Source organism: Hippopotamus amphibius, chromosome 16 (genome assembly GCF_030028045.1).
Source record: "Hippopotamus amphibius kiboko isolate mHipAmp2 chromosome 16, mHipAmp2.hap2, whole genome shotgun sequence".
Lineage (NCBI taxonomy): Eukaryota > Metazoa > Chordata > Mammalia > Artiodactyla > Hippopotamidae > Hippopotamus > Hippopotamus amphibius.
Genome location: NC_080201.1, coordinates 41823472 through 41838471, shown reverse-complemented (window position 1 = coordinate 41838471; position 15000 = coordinate 41823472).

Sequence of the window (15000 nt, the reverse complement as noted above, 5' to 3'; positions counted from 1 at the left end):
AATAGAAAACAAATAAAGGCCCCAATCTCCACATCTAAAAGTCTCTCCTCTCCCACCTGGTTTCTATTCTGTCCACTTGAAACCACCCTCACTCTGGGCATATGAGGTCCCCTCTGCCTTCTCTCCTTCCCCCAGAAGCAGAGCCCAAGACAACAAGCAGAAAACAAATTGTTTGTCTGGGAGGTGGAGAGAACACCAGCAGAGGAGGGAAGAAGTGAGATGAGGAGGGAAGTCATCCAGGAAGGGGTGTGTGATCATGTAGTTATCACACCATGAGGGCCGGGAGAGGGGGAGGGGTGAATCCTCCTGGGGAACCCTGAGGGGCAGTGCAGAACACACCGTCAGAGTCACCCTCCAAAGGAAGGCAGTGAGGGGCTGTCAGTCATTGTTGGAGGGCTGGGATGGGCTCAGCTGGTTATTCTCTCGTACTTCTGGCTTGCAATGTGGGCAAGGGAGAGGCTTCAGGCCGAGAAAGTCAGGGGTGGCACTTGGAGATCTAAGGAGAGCATATAGACAGGACCACGGAAGCACCTGCTCCATCTGCTCTTCTATCTGATGGTTTCCCCTTGCATCTTCGTGGCCAGGCACACACCCCCTCTCTCAGGGAAGCACTCTCTGAGCCCTCCTGCTTCTCTGTGCTTCACCGCAGAGCCTCTGCTCCTTTACCACTTGGTCTTGGTCTGTGCACCTATTGGCATCTCCTCATCGTGTGTCACACACCTGGGCACGCAGCATGGCTGTCTCCCCCTGCAAGCCACGAGCCCCTCCAGATCAGGGCCTGGCACCTAGTAGATTCTCAACATTCATTTGGTGGATACATGAAGCATATTTTTCCTGAGGTGTCTTTCCCTTATTATGGTTGAACTGAATGATCGCTGCAATCCCTGTGACCCTCTCCCACCTTTCTCCTTCCTCTAGTTCTGCTTCCTTTTCTCCATAGAACACATCACCATCTGGCATATTATATATGTTTCTTTGTTGTTTATCTCTCCCCACTAGAATGTAAGGTCCTAAAGGACACAATTATTTATTTTGTTCACTGCTGGTGGGCACTCAACACTGCCTGGCATATAGAAGTCACTGGATAAAATCTTTTGAATGAATGAATGAATGAATAATACTCCAAGGGTCCTTGATTATAATAATAGTAACTTATTGAGCAGTTCACAAGCCTTATTTCATCTTGACAATAAACCTCGAAAATAGGTACTCTCACTTCCATTCTCAGTTAAGGAAACTGGGGCTCAGAGAGGTTCAGTAACTTGTCCAAGAGACTCAGGCAGCAAGTGGAGGATTTGGGACAAAACCTTGGCAGTCTGACCCAGAAGCTCAGGCTCTTTGCTAGCATTCTATGCAAATGAGTTCAATTAACTCAATAAATTTTTCAGGGGGCACTAATCCAATCAGAATGTAAAAAAGGGGGAGTATTTGGTACCACTGCAGCAGCTTGCTTGGCAAGAGATGGATGTGTGGCTGATAGGGAAACTGATATGGTTTTCAACAAAGACTGAAAATTAATCATACTTAATGAATGTGACTAATGTGTTAAAGGAACAAGCGATTAAAATATTACCACATCTGAACTTCTCCTCCCTGGCTAATTTCTTCTCCTCCCTGGCTAATTTCTTCTCCTCCGTAGGGTTACCATCTCTCAAAGAGGTAGGGGCCAGAATTACAGAAATGGATTTTATGGAAGAGAAATGCATTTTAAATGGCTTACATCAGGGACAGGCTGTGCAGTTCTCTAGTGGCTGTCAGTCTTCATGTCTCACTGCTCAAGCGAGAGATGCAGGCTGAGAGGAAAGGCTGAAACTGTCACAGAGACTGGAGCTGGAAATGGGGAGCCAGGCATTTCCCAGGGTAATGGTGTGGAAACAGGAGACAGACGGCGGGGGCAGGGGGTAGGGGGGTGGAGCAGAGAGGCTGATTGCCTAACAACTAGGCACAGGGAGAGATGACAGGGGCTGAGGAGGCATGTCCCCTGAGGCAAGGCCAAACGCATCTCACCGGCTTTGCCTATTATCCAGGATCATATACAGAACTGCCGGGTTATGAATATATTTGAGGACGATCTTTGGAGGATCTGAGCACTGTCTTCTAAGAACACACTCCCCTTCCTTGCTCCAAACGCACACCCATTGCCCAGATGGAAGGATCAAAACTGTAGGGAACAAGTACCTCAGAATAAAACTCACAGGCCTGGGACTGGGAGACCCCACTGCTTGTTGGCAGACTACTACGATTGGCAATAGATCAGGTTTGCTCATGGGACTGTGTGAACCCGAGGTCCCATACTCAGAGGCCTCCACAGAAAGCTGCCCAATGTAACTAAACAAAGTGGCCAGGATGGGAAGGAACCCAGATCAGCAATTGAGGACTTACCCAGACTTTCTCTACATGAGGATCCAGGCCTAATGTGGTTAGATGCTCCAGTTTTTAGAGAAAAGACGAATGTGTGTGCGTGTGTGTGTGTGTGTGTGTGTGTGTGTGTGTGTTAGTTTCCTATTGCTACTTTAACAAATTACCACAAATTTAGTAGCTTAAAACAACACAGGGTGGGAAGGAATCGTGGGAGGGAGCAGATATGGAGGTATATGTATAAATATAGCTGATTCACTTTGTTGTACAGCAGCAACTGGTACAAGAAACAGCCAACAGTATAAAGCAATTATACTCTAATAAAGAGTTTAAAACAACAACAACAACAAAAAAAAACACACAAATTTATTATTTTATGATTCTGGAGGTCAAAATCTAAAGTGGGTCTGCAGACCTGTGTTATTTCTGGCGACTTTAGGGGAGAATCTGTTTCCTTGCTTTTCCAGCTTCTAGAGGATGCCCACATTCCTTGGCTCCAGGCCTAATTCTTACATCTTCAAAGTCAGTGGCATAATATCTTCTGCCCTCTCTGATCTCCTGCTTTTCTCTGGTAAGAACCCTGTGACTACATTGGGCCCCACCAGACAACTCAGGATAATCTCCCCATTTCAACATCCTTAATCACATCTGCAAAGTCCCTTTGCCAAATAAGGTATGTCCCTGTGTTCCAGGGATTAGGACATGGCATCTTTAGGGGGCCACTGTTCTGTATACAACAGTATGTATGTGGGAAGACTCACAATTTGTAAATGCTAGCAAATAATTTTGAGGTTTATGTTACTGAGTATGCCATACCAATGGGTCTCAGGGCGGAACTGAATCGGGAGAGAGTGAGTTTCCAGTCTATGACCTCTGACCTCTGATTTAAATAAATCATCCATTTGTTAAAAGGAAGGCTTTGTGTCATGCCTCCTCCTTGCCTTATTCTAATATACACTTTGCTTTTCAGAGTTCCTGGGAATTGGGAAGCTTACCAAACATTTATGTTCCCAAGCCCATGGTTATTCCTCAGCCCCTCTCTGTTTACAAAAATAACAACAAACATTTATTATGCTCTTGCTGTGTACCAAACACTAAGTATTTTATATGCATTATTTCTTTTAATCCTCACAGCAATCTCATTTTTATCCCCGTTTTATAGCTGAGGAATTTGAAGCTCAGTGTTACCCAAAGTCACACAGCAACAGGGTGCAGAGCTGGTATGCAAACTGGGTCGTGTGCCCTCAGAACCTATCAAGATGCAGCGTTCAAGGTATGAGAGGTGAAGCATGAAAGATAATAGCCTCTTCAGTTAAAAAACAAACAAACAAACCAAAAAACAACTCCCAAGTAGAATTCAGATTGGTCTACATAGATTCAACTTCCAATATGCCTGCCACTCCTGGATTCTAGCTTCCATCTCCTAGGAGAGGACAGATATTCAACCACAGAGTTACCCTTCTCTCTGCTACAACACTGGACTGGAACCCAGAACAAATAAATGGCTTTTACTTATCAATGACGTGTCTTTGAAGAAGTGATGTCGTCAAAATTGCAACACAGGAGACTCAGTTCTCTGTCCCCTTCATAAAGATCAGCAATTAGATAGTGACCTGCAAACAAATACAGCTCTGGGAGAGCTCCAAAGTCCACGTAAGAAACTTTAACAAGACAGTGGAACAAAAAACCTGAGAACCACCTCACAAGAGAAGAAGAAAGAAAACTTTGTTTAATTTACATCAACCCATCCCTCAAGCCAGTACTGCTCAGTGCCAAGAGGGGACATCCCAGCTGGAAAGAATTCTTGCTTGGAAAGGAAAAGCAAGGTGAATCACTGGCTTCCCCAGTCTTTTGGGGAAGGTCCCAAAAGGACCTTCAAAAGCACTGCAAAAAGGTCCTGCTTCAGTTTTTACCACACTCAGATTGGCAAAATAGAAAAATACACAGATAGCTAGAAACAGGGAAGAAAAGTAGGAGATACCAGTATCAGCTATGCAACAGGACTGATCATGGTTCACTCTGCAGACGACCCCAGCAGAGTTCACCACTGAAGAAACAAATGGCCGGCGCAACTGCCATTGAGCACCTGCAGATTTCACCAGCTTTGACCTCACATATATTCACATTTGATGATACCAGCTGCCTGAGTTCCCCTCCCCCCATTGGAGCCCAGGAACTGCACTGGCAGCCAGCTCAGGCCTCTGAGGCTGCACAAGTGCAAGATGCCAATACATGTGGCTGACCTCTACCACTGTGCATCTGCTTGGGTCTAGCCCTTCCAGATGTGCATCACACACCAGTGGCCTGTTGCCCATCATCAGCCACTCTGCAGTGTGCATACCGAGGGTGAAACTGTGCAGCCAAAGAAGAGTGTGCTAACAGCCAGCACCCTGGTAGCTGCCAATGAGCCCATACTTGATCCTGGCCTTGCTGCTTGCCTTGGGCACCATCACTATGTGTGTGTCTGCAACTGACCCCTGCCACTATGTAGGCACCTAAAGCTGCCCACTGGAGACCATGTGTGCACACCACTGGCTCTGGGCATCACCATTGCCTGACAAGGTGTCTAGCTACTAGACCTGGAGGAGCTACTGAGGAGGACCTCAACAGCCTTTGCCATCACTGTGACTACCAGTTTCCACCAAGGACCATACAGTTGTTGATGCTTTTGGATGCCTGAGTCAAAGAGACAACACACACCTCCAGACCCAGTGCTGTCACGTGCCCCCACACTTGGTGCCCTGCACCACTAGACCCAGAGTCACAGCATGACCTAGTGTGCACCACCCACAGCTAAAAAAGTCTTCTTTTACTGAAGTCAATCTATAAAGTCTGGAAGAGGGGGCTGCTCCTACAAATGCACAGACACCCATGCAAGGCAACAGGGATCATCAAGAGTCAGGCAAAGAACTCCACAAAGGAATATAGTAAGCCTCTCAGTAACTGGTCCCAAAGAAATTGACAAAGTATTCAAAATAATTGTCCTACAGAAGCCCAGAGAGCTACAAGAGAACATAAATAAACAATTTAATGATATCAGGAAAACAAGAATAAAATGAGAAGTTCAACAAAGAGATAGAAAACATAAAAAGGAACCATACAAAAATTTTGCAGCTAAAGAATAAAATAACTGAACTGAAGAATTGAATAGAGAGCTTCAACAGCAGAACTGACCAAACAGAAGAGTCAATGAGCTAGAAGACAGATCAATTGAAATTTTCCAATCAGAGGAGCAAAAAATTAAAAATATGAAGGAATGAATAAAGCCTACAGAACTACAGGACTCCCAAAAGGAGATGGAAGGGAGAAAGGGGTAAAAAAGTTTACTTAAAGAAATAATGGCTGAGAACTTCCCAAATCTAGAGAGAGATTTAGACATGCAAATTCCGCCAAATTCCTTAAGCTAATAGATCAACCTCATAATCAATTCAAAGTGATCTTCTCCAAAGCACATAATAATAAAATTGTCTAAGATCAAAGACAAAGAGAGAATTTCAAAAGCAGCAAGAGGAAAAAAAAACATACATGGGAACCCCCATAAAGCTATTAGTGGATTTCTCAGCAGAGACCTTTCAACCAGGAAAGAATGGGATGATACATTTAAAGTGCTGAAAGAAACTGCCAACCAAGAATACTATATTCAGCGAAGTTGCCCTTCATAAAGGAAGGTGAGATAAAGACTTTCCCCAATAAACAAAAGGTGAAGAAATATATTCCCACTAGACCTGCCTTACAAGAAATGCTGAAAGGAATCCTTTAAGCTGAAATTGAAAGGATGCTAACTTGTAACATGAAAACATATGAAAACATAAAACACAGTGGTAAACGTAAGTATATAGTCAGATTATAGTCAGATTCAGAATACTCTAAACTGTAATATGGTGGTGTGTTAACTAATTTCTACAAAAGTTAAAAGACAAAAGTATAAAAAAGACCAGCTATAGCTACAATAATTTGTTAGTGGATACACAATATAAAAAGATGTAGATTGTGGCATCAAAAACATAAAAGGCAAGAGTAAAAGGATGGAGTTTTCATGTGCAATTGAAGTTAAATTGTTACAAGCATAAAATTGACCTACATATATATATGTGTATATATATATATATGAATGATGTATGCCTCATGGTAACCACAAGCAAAAACCACAGCACATTCACACAAGATAAAGAGAAGGTAATCAAAATATAACACTATAGAAAATCACCAATGCAAAAAGGAAGGCAGCAAGATAGAAGAAAGGAATAAAGAAATATAAAACAGCTAGAAAACAATTAATAAAATGACATTAGTAAGTTCTTACCTATCAATAATTACTCAAAATGTATATGGATTGAATTCCTCAATCAAAAGACATAGAGTGGCTGGCTGGATTAACAACAACAACAACAACAAAAACAAGGTCTAAATGTATGCTGCTTACTAGAGGCTCACTTCAGTTAAAAGGCACATATAGGCTCAAGTGAAGGGATGGAAAAAGATATTCCATGCAAATGGGAACCAAAAGAGAGAAGGGGTAGCTATACTTATACCAACGAAATAGACTTTAAGCCAAAAATGGTAACAAGACAAAAAGGTTATTATATAATAATAAAGGGGTCAGTTCATCAAGAAGATATAACAATCATAAACGTATAAGCACCCAGCATCGGAGCAATGAAATATATTAAGCAAAACTAAGAGATCTAAAGGGAGGGATAGCAATAATACAATAATAATAGGGAAATTCAATATCTTATTTTCAACAATGGATAGATTGAAAAACAGAAAAACAACAAGAAGATGTTGGACTTGAACCAAACTTCAGACCAAATTAAGCTAACAGATATTTAGAACATTCCTTCCAACAACAGGGGAATATATATTTTTCTCAAGTGCACATGGAACATTCTTCAGCTTAGATCATATAAAAGTTCACTAAACAAGTCTTAGCAAATTTAAGAAGACTGAAACAGAATTGAGAGCAAAGAAATAAACCCTTGCATATACAGTCAGCTAATATTTGACAAGGGATTTGAGAATACTAAATGAGGGAAAGGATACTGTCTTCAATATATGGTGTTGGGAAAACTGAATAACCACATGGAGTAAAATGAGATTGGATTCCTATTTTAGACTACTCATAAAAATTAACCCCAAATGGGTTAAAGACTTAAATATAGAAATAAAACCCATAAAAGTCCTAGGAGAAAACATAGGGAAAAACTCCTTGACATTGGTCTTAGCAACAAATTTTCAGCTATGACGCTGAAAGCATGAGCAGCAAAACCAAAATTAGTAAGTGAGACTCTGTCAAACTAAAAAGTTTTTGCATAGCAAAAACACCATCAACAAAATGAAAAGGCAGCTATCAGAATGGGAGAAGACATTTGCGAATCATATATCTGATAGAGGATTAATATTCAAAATATATAAGGAACTCATGTAACTCAAGAGTAATAAAATAAACAATCGAATTAAAAATGGGCAGAGAGACAGAAAAAGATGGTGGAGGAGTAAGACGTGGGGATTCTTCCCCACAAATACATTGAAAATACATCTACTTGTGGAAAAGCTCCTGCAAAGCACCTTCCGAATGCTGGCAGGGGACCTCAGACCTCCAAAAGGGCAAGTGAATCCCCGAGTGGCTGGGCAGTGCAAAAGAAAAAGGGGAAGAGGAGACAAAGGAACCCCAAGAAGATGTGCCCCTCTGGGAGGGAGCTGTGAAGTGGGGAAAGCTTCCACACACTGGGAAGCCCCCTTACTGGCGGGATGGACTGGGGAGCTTTGGAGCCCCCAGGGAGGAGAGAGCAACAACAGGTGTGCGGAAGGTAGAGCGGAGAGATTCTGGCATGGAGGATTCAGGCAGCACTCCGCAGCCAGAGACCCTGGTCTGCTGACCCACAGCAGCAGGTAGGGGCTGGGTGCCAAGGCTTGGGCTGAACGGAGACCAGGGTGAGAACTAGGGCTGGCTGTGAAAGAACAGCCTGGGGGGAAAGTGCACCACAGCTAGCTGGGAGGGAGTTTGGGGAAAAGCCTGATCCTGACAGAGAGGTAGGAGACCTTTGTTTTGGGGTGCTCAAGAGGAGCTAGCTGCTCCACGAGCTCACAGGCTGCAGAGCAGCACCTGCGCAAGTGCCACCCGCGACCCACAGCTGCTAAATCGAGACATGGAGCCTGCCACCACTGCCACCACCAGGGCTGCTGCCACCACTGCCAAGGGTCCTGTGTGTAGGGCAGGTCTTTGCCCACACCCTCCCAGCAGCAGGTGAAGCCCGCCAATGACAAGGGTCCTGCATTCAGGCCCAACTTCTCTGGGAGAGCGCATGACCACACCTCAGGCTCACACTGACCTCTGCTGCTGCAGGCACTCCTGCAAATTTCAGTTAGCCTGCCATATCCCTCCCTCCCCTTGACCTGAATTTGCAAGTGAGCCCCAATCACCCTCTTTTGCCCCCTCTTGCCTGGACAGGGAACAAATTCCTGAGAGCAGCCCATGCAAAGAAAGGACCAAAACCAAAACTGATACCCAAGGACTGTAGGACCAAAGAAGAGAAAGGGAAACAGCTGCAGGAGGCGCAGATTCAAAACCCACAATAGGCTTGATAGACCCTGCATCTGTGGATCACCTGAAGAGATGAGTGTTTCTACAATAGAGGCTGTAGACTTAGGGAGCAACTTTGGACTGTGGGGGCAAATACACACAGGACTAACACCAGATCACAGTCTGAGCTCTCCACAGCCCTTCCCACAGCAGGTGCAGAGACCTACCTAGAAGTATTGGAGGTCTTCCTGGTATGTTTGACTTGTTCCTGGTTTTATGTATTTGTTAGTTTAATCTTTACTATATGTATTTGTATGTGGATTTGGTTGTTTATTGGTTTGATTACTCCCTCCTTTGTTTTCTTTGTTCTCTTTCTCTTTTCTTTGTTTTCTCTTCTTATTCTCTTTTTTGTAAGTGCAAGTGTGCACATCTCCTTGTGTGATTTTGACTGAGTAGAGATGTTTTTACCACCAGTCTAGGGGATTTGACTGTCCTTTCCCTTTCTTCCTTTTTTTCTTTTCTCTCCTTCTACCTCCTTTTTCTCCTTGCTGTGCAGCTTCCGGGGTCTTGGTGCCCTGGCCGGGGGTCAAACCTGGACCTCTGAGGCAGCAGAGTGGAGCCCTGGATGTTGGATCACCAGGGAACTCCCAAGCCCATGGAATATTAATCAGCAAGTGCTCTCCCAGAGGTCACATTCTCAACACAAAGATCCAAATCCAACCAAAGGCCAGCAAGCTCCACTGCTGGATACCTCAAGTCAAACAGAATAGAGACAAGAGGAATTGCTATTAGGCAGCATAGGGAAAGGAAACAGCAAATACTATAAATTAGACAAAATGAGCAAACAAAGAAACACCTTGCAGGCAAAGGAGCAAGATAAAAACCTACAAGACCAAACAAGTGAAGAGGAAATAGGAAAATTGCCTGAAAAAGAATTCAGAGTAAAGATAATAAAGATGATTTCAAATCTTGAAAACAAAATAGCAAAAATACAAGAAATATTTAATAAGTACCTAGAAGAACTAAAGAGATAGCAAACTAATGAACAACATAATAACTGAAATAAAAAATACTCTAGATGGTATAAACAGCAGAATAACCAAGGCAGAAGAACAAGTAAGTGAGTTGGAAGATAGAATGGTGGAAATAACTGCCACAGAGCAGGAAAAGAAAAAAGAATAAAAAGAATGGAAGACAGTCTCAGAGACCTCAGGGACAACATTAAGCATACCAAGCATTTCAGAAGGAGAAGAAAAAAAGAAAGGGTCTGAGAAAATATTGAAGAGATTATAGTGGAAAACTTCCCCAACATGGGAAAGGAAATAATTAATCAAGTCCAAGAAGTTCTGGAAGTCCCATACAGAATAAACCCAAGGAGAAACACACTGAGGCACATATTAATTAAACTAATGTCAATTAAACACAAAGAAAAAATATTAAAAGCAGCAAGAGAAAAGCAACAAATAACATATAAGGGAAAACCCATAAGGATAACAGCTGATCTCTCTGCAGAAACTCTGCAGGCCAGAAGGGAATGGCAGGATATTTAGTCATGAAAGAGAAAAACCTACAGCCAAGAATACTCTACCCAGCAAGAATTTCATTCAGATTCAACAGAGAAATCAAAAGCTTTACAGGCAAGCAAAAGTTAAGAGAACTCAGCACCACCAAACGAGCCTTACAACAATTGCTAAAGGAACTTCTCTAGGCAGGAAACACAAGAGAAGTAAAAGACCTACAAAAACAAACCCAAAACAATTAAGAAAATGGTAATAGGAACATACATGTCAATAATTACCTTAAATGTAAATGGATTAAATGCTCCAACCAAAAGACACAGACTGGCTAAATGGATACAAAAACAAGACTCATATTGATGAGGAAATTGAAACTTCCATACTTGTAATTGCTTACTCTCCTCTATCTTGCAAAGGCCTGCTCGCCACTCTCAGTTAAACAGTAAAATGAATTACTAAGAGTGATCAGATAAGGGAAGAATGTCTCGCTCTCAGGCACCCACCCCAAGCCTTTGTTTGAGACCCTTTGCACATAGACTTGTTAGGTGACCGTTAACTTCAACCTGCAACCAATGCGAGAATGCAAATTGTAACCTTAGTCCTGATAGGAATGGAATGTCTGGCTCCTACAAGTTCCTGTTAGGACCCCCTACTATGTGTGTAACCCATGGCAACTCCCACGCTCTGTAACTGCCCGTGACCTATAGTAATTTGTAGCCAATCAGTTTGTACCAATTATAGCTGTATGTTTTAACCTATATAAGGAGAAGACTCCCCTGAAATGGGGCCCCAGAATTTTGGAGCATTAGCTAGTCTGGGTCCGCCAGCTCAATAAACCTGAGTTCTCCAACTCTCCAAGTGTTGTGCTTGGTTTCTCATGGGATCAGTTCTTTTCTGCAACAATATATGCTGTCTACAAGAAACCCACTTCAGACCTAGGGACACATATAGACTGAAAGTAAGGGGATGGAAAATGATATTCCATGCAAATGGAAGTCAAAAGAAAGCTGCAGTAGCATTACTCATATCAGACAAATTAGACTTTAAAGTAAAGACTATCACAAGAGACAAGGAAGGACACTACATAATGATCAAGGGATCCATCCAAGAAGAACATATAACAATTGTAAACATCTATGCACCCAACATAGGAGCACCTCAATACATGAGGCCATAACAGCCATAAAAGGGGAAATTGACAGTAACAGAAGAATAGTAGGAGACTTTAACACCCCACTTACACTAATGGACAGATCATCCAAACAGAAAATAAATAGGGAAACAAGCTTTAAATGACACAGACCAACTCGACTTAAGTGATATTTATAGAACATTCCATTCAAAAATGACAGAATACACTTTCTTCTCAATATTCTCCAGGATAGATCACATCTTGGGTCACAAATCAAGGCTTGGTAAATTCAAGAAAATTGAAATCATATCAAGCACATTCTCTGACCACAACACCATGAAACTAGATATCAATCATAGCAAAAAGAGTGTAAAAAATACAAATACATGGAGGCTAAACAATATGCTATTAAACAACCAAGAAATCACTGAAGAAATCAAAGAGGAAATCAAAAAATACCTAGAAACAAATGACAATGAAAACACGACGACCCAAAACCTATGGGATGCAGCAAAAGCAGTTCTAAGAGGGAATTTTATAGCAATACAGTCCTACCTTAAGAAACAAGAAAAATATCAAATAAACAACATAACCTTACACCTAAAACAATTAGAGAAAGAACAAAAAAATCCCAAAGTGAGCAGAAGGAAAGAAATTATAAAGATCAGAGCAGAAATAAACAAAAAAGAAGTGAAGGAAACAATAGCAAAGCTCAATAAAACTAAAAGCTGATTCTTCGTGAATATAAACAAAATTGATAAACCATTAGCCAGACTCATCAGGAAAAAAAGGGAGAAAACACAAATCAACAGAATTAGAAATGGAAAAGGAGAAGTAACAACCAACACTGTAGAAATACAAAAGATCATGAGGGACTACTACAAGAAATTATATGCTAATAAATTGGATAACCTAGAAGAAATGGATAAATTCTTAGAAAAGTACAATCTTCCAAGACTGAATCAGGAAGAAATAGAAACCATGAACAGACCAATCACAAGCACTGAAATTGAGACTGTGATTAAAAATCTTCCAACAAACAAAAGCCCAGGGCTTCACAGGCGAATTCTATCAAACATTTAGAGAAGGGCTAACACCTACCCTTCTGAAACTCTTCCAAAATATAGCAGAAGGAGGAACACTCTCAAACTCATTCTACGAGGCCACCATCACCTTGATACCAAAACCAGGCAAAGATGTCACAAAAAAAGAAAATTACAGGCCAATAACACTGATGAATATATATGCAAAAATCCTCAACAAAATACTAGCTAACAGAATCTAACAGTACATTCAAAAGATCATACACCATGATCAAGTGGGGTTTATCCCTGGAATGCAAGGAGTCTTCAGTATATGTAAATCAATCAATATGATACATCATATTAACAAATTGAAGGATAAAAAGCATATGACAATCTCAATAGATGCAGAAAAAGCTTTTGCCAAAATTTAACATCCATTTATGATAAAACTCCAGAAAGTGGGCATAGAAGGAAGTTACCTCAACATAATAAAAGCAATATATGACAAACCAACAGCCAAGATCATTCTCAATGGTGATACATTGAAATGAAATGAAACATTCTCTCTAAGAACAGGAAAAAGACAAGGGTGCCCACTCTTACCACTACTATTCAACCTAGTTTTAGAAGTGTTAGCCACAGCAATCAGAGAGAGAAAAAAAGAAATAAATGGAATCCGAACTGGAAAAGAAGTAAAATTGTCACTCTTTGCAGACAGTATGATACTATACATAGAAAATCCTAAACAAGCTACCAGAAAACTGCTAGCACTAATTGATGAATTCAGTATAGTAGAAGGATACAAAATTAATGCGCAGAAATCTGTTGCAATCCTATACACTAACAATGAAAGATCAGAAAGATAAATTAAGGAAACAATCCCATTTACCACTGCAACAAAAAGAATAAAATACCTAGGAATAAACCTGCCTAAGGAGGCAAAAGATCTGTATGCAGAAAAGTATAAGACACTGATGAAAGAAATCAAAGACGATACAAACAGATGGAGGGACATACCATGTCTTGGATTGGAAGAATCAACATTGTGAAAATGACTATACTACCCAAAGAAATTTACAGATTCAATGCAATCCCTAACAAATTACCAATGTCATTTTTCACAGAACTAGAAGAAGAAATTTTACGATATGTCTGGAAATGCAAAAGACCCCAAATAGCAAAAGCAATCTTGAGAAAGAAAGATGGAGCTGGAGGAATCAGGCTCCCTGAATTCAAACTATACTACAAGGCTACAGTGATCAAGGCAGTATGGTACTGGCACAAAAACAGAAATATAGATCAATGGAACAGAATAGAGAACCCAGAGATAAACCCACGCACATATGGGCACCTTATCTTTGACAAAGAAGGCAGGAATATACAATGAAGAAAAGACAGCCTTTTCAATGAGTGGAGCTGGGAAAATTGGACAGCTACATGTAAAAGAATGAAATTCGAACACTTCCTAACACCATACACAAAAATAAACTCAAAATAGAATAAAGACCCAAAATCTAAGGCCAGACACTATAAAACTCTTAGAGGAAAACATAGGCAGAACACTCTATGACATACATCAAAGCAAGATCCTTTTTGACCCACCTCCTAGTATAAGGGAAATAAAATAAAAAATAAACAAAAGGAACCTAATGAAACTTAAAAGCTTTTGCACAGCAAAAGAAACCATAAACCAGACAAGAAGACAACCCTCAGAATGGGAGAAAATATTTGCCAACAAAGTAATGGACAAAGGATTAATCTTCAAAATATACAAGCAGCTCATGCAGCTTAATACCAAAAAAGCAGATAACCCAATCCAAAAATGGGTGGAAGACCTAAATAGGCATTTCTCCAAAGAAGATGTGCAGATGGCTAACAAGCGCATGAAAAGATGCTCATCATCACTAATCATTAGAGAAATGCAAGTCAAAGCCACAATGAGGTATCACCTCACTCCGGTCAGAATGGCCACCATCAAAAAATCTAAAAACAATAAATGCTGGAGAGGGTGTGGAGAAAAGGGAACTCTCCTGCACTGTTGGTGGGAATGTAAATTGGTACAGCTATTATGGAAAACAGTATGGAGGTTCCTCAAAAAACTAAAAATAGAACTACCATATGACCCAGCAATGCCACTACTGGGCATATACCCTGAGAAAACCATAATCCAAAAAGAAACATGTAGCACAATGTTCACTGCACCATTATTTACAACAGCCAGGACATGGAAGCAACCTAAATGCCATGAACAGATGAATGGATAAAGAAGATGTGGCACACTCAGCCATAAAAAGGAGTGAAATTGAGTTATTTGTAGTGAGGTGGTTGGACCCAGAGTCTGTCATACAGAGCGAAGTAAGAAACAGAAAAAAAAATATCATATGCTAACATATATATGGAATCTTAAAAAAAAATGGTACTGATGAACCCAGTGACAGGGCAAGA